This window comes from Temnothorax nylanderi, unplaced genomic scaffold (genome assembly GCF_030848795.1).
Source record: "Temnothorax nylanderi isolate EJ_2023f unplaced genomic scaffold, tnyl_v1.0 TNYL_tig0786_pilon, whole genome shotgun sequence".
Taxonomy (NCBI): domain Eukaryota; kingdom Metazoa; phylum Arthropoda; class Insecta; order Hymenoptera; family Formicidae; genus Temnothorax; species Temnothorax nylanderi.
The window spans coordinates 60,691-67,803 of record NW_027249848.1 but is presented as its reverse complement, the minus strand read 5'-3'; the positions used below and the strand labels follow the sequence as shown (position 1 = coordinate 67,803).

At 37.8% G+C, this 7,113-nt stretch overlaps 1 long non-coding RNA gene across 1 annotated transcript; it reads left to right on the top strand.

Moving 5' to 3' along the window:
• The first annotated feature begins 2,662 nt into the window (after nt 1-2,662).
• Nucleotides 2,663-5,444, top strand: LOC139785361 (uncharacterized). Its single transcript, XR_011721919.1, has 2 exons — nt 2,663-4,178; nt 4,350-5,444. It is a non-coding gene; the product is annotated as an uncharacterized lncRNA (long non-coding RNA).
• The last annotated feature ends 1,669 nt before the right edge of the window (nt 5,445-7,113 follow it).

Sequence of the window (7,113 nt, the reverse complement as noted above, 5' to 3'; positions counted from 1 at the left end):
ATATAACAAAAAGGCTCACAAGATTAAAAATCAATCGAAGAAAAAGGAGCGTCGTGCCGTAACAAAGTGTTAGTGTTAAAAAATTCTATATTAAAGTAAAAAATGACAAACGTTTCGGACCTTTATAGGACCATCTTCAGTGTCGCATAAAAATTAAGTCAATATCGGATAAAGTTAACAAACGTTACAAATTTTACAACTAAAAATTAACGCAACTAAAATTAACGCAACAGTTAAAACGTTGAATTCGAAGTGGACCATACTGTAACAATTGTAATTTAATCTAATTAATTCAGTGGGTTTGTAGAATAGGAACAATAATTAAATAGTTAATAAAATACGTACATCTAAGTTTGTTTCTTTCTGCTGTGAACGTGAACTATTTTGTAGGATCAACATTTCAGTAATGATGTGTTTAGTTAAAAATGAACTGACAAAATACTCGGCGGCGAGAGAACGAACCGTATATATAGACAGATAGGGAAGGAAAAGGAGGGGAAGAAGGAAAGGTAGGGAAAGCACGAAGCTACTAGGGTGGGAACAGATTAAGAACCGGAAGATAGTCTACTGAAAGAGATTCCGTATCGTTTTGGTTGTTTAACGGATTATTAAAAATGTATTTATATCTTTGCAAGACATAAAATCAATTTAAATAAAAAGATTTGTATAAAGTCATTTAAAATCATGTTATTGTATACCGTTAAATTTTTCTTAATGTGGTATTACTAAAAAAAGTAGCAATATTAAATATCGTTGTGAATGTTGTTTTGTGTAATAATATGGTAAAAACGCTAAATGGCGCGCTCGTAGCGCGCGCTTGTAGTGTTCTAGTATAATAAAAAAAGTGTACAAATTAGAAACCTGCACTTTGAATCTCTATGACAACGTTTTTAGTGGGTGCGAGTCCCACATAGCCCCGGATGGCCGGCCCCTAGGGTAAGCGGTGTACGTAAGTCCTCCCGACTTCCATCTTAGGGAGGCGGTACACATTAGGTTTTTTCACTCCCTCCTGTAAAAAAACTCTGACTTTCGCAATTCTTGAGATATCGGGTTCATTTTTGCTTCTTCATAGAGGAAGCTTTGTTTTCGTAAACCTTGTATATGGATCTTTGATCGCGCTTTTCTTGCAAAACGGGTCGCGGGCTAATTGGCTAAAAAACTGAACGAGTGCGCAGCGTCGGGAATGCTTCACCTGTCTACACACCATGGGTTTGCGTAGAGCTACTCCAGAGATCCTCTCTCGCTTGAGCCGTTTGGGTTCTCTCGGTGACTGACTTGATTGGAGACAACGGCAGTGAGGAAATCAAAGGTGGGATCACCCAAAGGTTTAGCGGTGTCGATCCTCCGGAGCTCGGCGTCGACGTTCCTAGTTGGAACGGTCGCTTCTTGTTGGATGGAGGTGGTAAAGCCTCAGGTATTAGACAACTGACACTGAGGATTGGCGAGGAGCCTCGATTAGGGCGTCCAGCGCCTGGAGAAGACGACTGACTGCCGGAGATTGGGCGACTAGCGCCAGAGGTTGGCGGCTGAGCGCCTGCTGCAGGGCGCCAGGGGCTGCGTCTAGCGCAATATTACTTCGCTTTGCTGCGAAGACTTTATGTAGCGGAAGCGGGCGAGTCTGGCACCTCTTAATGATCCTTTCTCGAGACGAGGAGGAATCTGGGTTTGGCTAGAGCAAGGCGTGATTGAAACTTTCTATCAATCCTATAGCTCATTATTGCCTTATCGAATTTTTACCAAATTCGGTTCTTTTTATATCCCTCCCTTTTCGTGGTTGCCATAGACGTATATAATAAACTGAGCATTCCCATTGGAGAGCTTCTGGCAATATGTAAAGGACAAAGATATGCTTGCTGAGAGGTGCTTTCCTTTTTTAATTGTGTCGGTGCGGAGAAAGAAAGATGGGAAGAAGTAATAATCACGTGATTATTGACTCCTTGAATTTTTTACGGGAAAAGTATCATTGTGCAATATATTGTGCAAATATAATATTTATAAAAATACATGTAAAATGGTTGGTTATTGCTGTATTTAATAAAAAATAAGGCAAGGAGAACACGACCTATCCTTTCATAGGTAACTATGTGTGAAAATTTCCATTTTCTATGAAAGTTTATAGTTTAAACTAACTATTTCATAACTATTTTAAGCTAACTTTTTTAAATTTTATTCATTATTTTTAAGATTACCGAAGAATGAAGAGGTTATAGAGTAAAGTGGTTTTCATTTATTGATTGTACGATAAGCGGACAAGCCCAATTAGTACAGTCAGAGAGGAGACTGAGAGCGGCCACGCCGGCGATTTGGTGAATTCTGAAATTGTGGATGTAAAGGCTCTTGCACAGTGCCAGGCAACAGGCAATAGGAACAGGAAACAGAAGTCAAAAATGCTGAATGGACGATGACACAAGCAATAGGCATTTCCAACGTGACGGGTGTTTATTGCCTGTATCATCGTCCATTCTGCATTGATACATCCTATTGCCTGTTGCTTGGCATTGTGCAAGGGCCTTTACACAATTTCAGCACTTACTAGATCGCCGGCATGGCCGCTCTCAGTCTTCTCTCTGTTTATTATAATTAGTTCAACATGTAACGTAACCACGTAACTCAATAACCACATAAACGCCCAGATAACAATTCGTGCGGGGTCATATTACCTTCACGGCGTGATTATCACACCGTGCATGCACGAACGCATCATGCTCGCTTCACGAAGTGATTTTGGCATACGTGCGCGTATAGAAGGTCGCACTATGCCATCACGTGTGATTACACGTGTGATGGTACAGTGATTACGCACACGTGATGGCATAGTGATTACACACACGTGATGGCATAGTGAACACACACATGATGACATAGTGCGATCTTTTACAATTAATATATAATTGATGATGAATTATAATATTGATCGTAAAAGATCGCACTACATATAAAAATAATATTTAAATATCAGATAAAATGGCAAAAACGTTACAAATACGTATAAATTCGGGTACGTATGCCAAAATCACTTCGTGAAGCGAGCATGATGCGTTCGTGCATGCACGGTGTGATAATCACGCCGTGAATGTAACATGACCCCGCACGAATTGTTATTTGGATAGGTATAATATATTATAATTTATAATATCCGCGCGCGATTTATTATATTATAATATTTAATAACAAAATGCCCGCATAGCGATTAAAATAGCAATTTTAATGTAATTGTTATTTTATTATATCATTTTATTATTTTTATTATATTATTTAATTATGCAAATTGTGTGGGTCTATATATAATGAGATCGTGAAATGTGTTAATTTATTCATCCAAGCTCGATCTCCACCCGAACTTGTCCTCAGTGGTCCGGCCGCTCACGCGCATCTCACGCCTCACGCCTAAGCGACCCCGCGTTTTTCATTGTTCGCCCGCCTACGTGACTCGCTCGGCAGCAGCGGCTGGATTGTCATTTGTCGTCCTTCGTGATCCGAACGTCCTCGCGGTAACATTTCGCGTGCTCCGCGTGCTCTGTATCCGAGCAATCCGAGTGCTTAAATAATATATTATAGTTTCGTGTACCCATTTCTGCCTTCACGGGCCATCCACGCCTTCCTGGCTTATCCTCGAGTCTTGCCTATCCGTCTGGCGGTGTGAATTTTAAGAATCTCGCGTGTCCGCGCGCGACCGGCCGGTCGATTATGGCTGCGATCCATTTGATATGTTACAAATGCTTCGAAGCGTTCTTTGTCTTCTTCTTTCTTCATTGAAAGAAAAGAGAAGAGAATTCGAAGCATTTATAGCATTAAATGGACTGCAGCCTATATCTCAACGGGACGCTTCCGCTCGCGCGGTCTCACGTCTGTCCGCGTGTCCGCCTGTCCGCGCCTCGCCATTCGTCCCTCGTCGTCGTCGTAAGGAGGAGGATCGAGCTAATCGATCAACGCCGAATGAATTAACGAAGTTCAAAAATGAACTCACGACGTTCTCGATTTGGTTGGATAAGGCCAGAAGCGTGCTTGAAGAGAAGGAGCGTTCCTTACCCGATTTGAACAAGCTCACTCAGTAGCAGCACGGATACGACTCGCTCTGAAAACCCATATATAGGCATGTCCATCGAGACCTGGCGCTACTTCGCCAGCTGGTGCGACAAGATTCACGGTTCAATCATACCCATCTCGCATCGCCGCCGGTAAGACATTTATTTCTTTTGCTTCGGAATTAAAACGGTGATTTTTTTAAGTAATTAATCTCAGAAATATCTTTGTTCGTAATACTTTCCATCGATTAATAATAGGATAGGATTTAATCTTTCAATATAATTAAATTGTCTATTATTTAATAATTCTTTTCCGTCCTCTAGGACGACTTTTCGTCGAGGAGACCATCCATGACGAGTTCGTGAGACGTGTGGTCGACGAGGTGAAGAAAATCACCATCGGCAATCCACTGGACAGGAGTACGGCTCACGGGCCGCAGAATCACAAGGCTCATCTGGACAAACTTCTTCAGAAAACCGCGGTTTCCCTTATCTTTCCTTCTCCCAACCAATGACACAATTAGAAAAGGAAAGCGTATCTCAGCAAGCATATCTATGTCCTTTACATCTTGCCAGAAGCTATGATACATACATCTTATCTGCGCTAACGCAATTTTATGTCAGAAATTGCAACCGTACAACATTTTGACACAGATGACAATAATAATGAGGACGACGTTTCTTCCAGGTTCGAACTTTGTTTCGCAATAGCTTTGCTTGTAGGGTACATAGAGGAAAAATAAGAACAGTTTTATTATGTAATCCAAACCCAAGTTATCGATTGAGCCTACTTAGAACTTGATCGGTTGAGCCGTTATTAAGATCTGATAATCGATTGAGCCTACTCACAAGTCGCCGGCACGAGTAATAACACACGGGGCAGTCTCGCGCTAAGCGCACACTTGGCGTGAGACATTACCTTGTCTCTTGATATTTCAAAGAGAAATAGATTTGCGTTGGACATTTTAATAACGTTCTTTAAGTGGATAAGATGATTACGGAGTGCATATAAAGACATTTATAGCACATTTCTCAAAAATACGTTTGCAGAAAATAATTTTGTTCTATATGATTGATATGGTTTATTCTTAAATAAGATTTAATTTGGTTATAAAAACATTTCAAAATTTTCAAAAATATTAGTAAATAGTTGGAATATATTAAAAAATATAACGTTTTCGAAAAATCTGGCCATTATAAAGTGCCTTTGAAATCAAAAAGTTTTATTTAAAACATTTTTGTATATCTCTTTTCTTTTTGATGATATAAGCTTAAAAACATAAAAGTCGATTTTTTTCAAAGGTGTGTTTCACTTCCTTTATGTAAGTAAGAACATTTGTAAAAAAAAAATACGTATCCTTTATTTTAATCTGTACTACAATATACCTAAAAGCTTATTAAATCAGAGGAAGGGAGATACTTGCGTGTTTTTTATTGTTAGTTTTTACTCGAAGCTTTTATAAGTTTAATAAGTATTAACTATTCTACAAATATTGGACTCTTTTTAATACTTTATATGTATTTTATATATACATATATACATATATACATATATAAGCACCTGAGCAAATAATTCAATAACCTTCAATTTTTCCATGCTAAATTATTTGTCAAAAATAATTAAGAAGCTCGAACATATATGTATATAATATATTCATTTTGAGCAGATTCAGGTAAAAGTATCTTTAAATGAGAGTAAATATATAGATATTTGCGAATATATCTCTGCTTGTGCTTACATGATGTTTAAACGACTCACCGAGTAAGAATTGATTTCGTCATACATGATTACCCAGTGGCGGATGTCGCGATGGCCCCCGAAAGACAAACATGTGGAGTATGGAATCATAGTGGCGAAAGAAAGAAAGATGGGGAGGGGGAGATAGAAAAAAAGGAAGGGAGAAAGAGAGAAAGAGAAAGAGAGAGGGTAAGAGTTGCTTCTACAACTGTTCCTGCAGTAACGGTAAGCGTCGATGGTCGGGATGGTAATAACGAACTTCTCTGGTAATCTCGAAAACAACGACGACAATGTCGATGAGAGCAACAGCAGCGATGGTGGTGGCGTCAACAAAGACGACAACGATGACGACAATAACGGTAACAATCTCTATCATTAACGGCGCTCGCCTGACTAAAAAAGGAAAATGACGATGGCTCGCGACACCGGCGATAGCGAACGGCCACGAGACTTCAACGCAACCAGAAAATCGCGACCCCTCATTGGTCATGGCGCGTTCCATTGTTATACGGCCGCTTGGTGGCCGATACGCGCAAACGCGTTCTAAAGATCAATGAGTGTCGATGCCGAAGACGTGCGACGACTGTGGCGCGGCACATCCAGAACATCCGAACAAACAGGAATGAACAAAAATAAAATGGTTACAAAAATCTATTCATCACCTATTAATTATATTTTGATTGACACGAAAAATGAATTTGCTAAAATTTGAACAAAAAATACAGACACTTTCAGATACTGTATAAACATATAATAATAACATAAATCATATTTTTATTTTATTTTAAATAAAATACAATTTATGGAAATATATGAATCTTATAAAAGAATTTTATAAAAGTAAAAATGTGTACAAAGTAGGTACATAAAGAATATTTTAAAGTGTATAGTATGCATTATTAAATAACAAATTAACTGTTTAAGAATATATATCAAACCTATAAATAAATCTTAAAAAGTAACAAATAAAATAACATTTGAAGATATTACATATGTTTAATTAACTTATTAAAAATTTCAAAAAAATGTAAAGAAACGTCAAGCGCACGCACCTATTGTGAGAAAAGAAAATTGTTTTGTGAAACAATTTTTTAATTAAAATAAGAATTATAGAAAATAATGTATTACAGGCAAAATTATTTGATAAAAAAATGTTATTTTAATTTGTACAAAAATGATATTAAAAGATTGCGATAATTAAAAATGAAAAATAGCGTGTATAAAAAAAATCTGTTGCGCAAAATGGTATAATAATCATTATCTATACTTTTAATTTTAAACATAATTTCGGTATTACATGATACATAAAATTACACTATTTTGCCGCAGATTCTGTTGCAAATTCTAAAT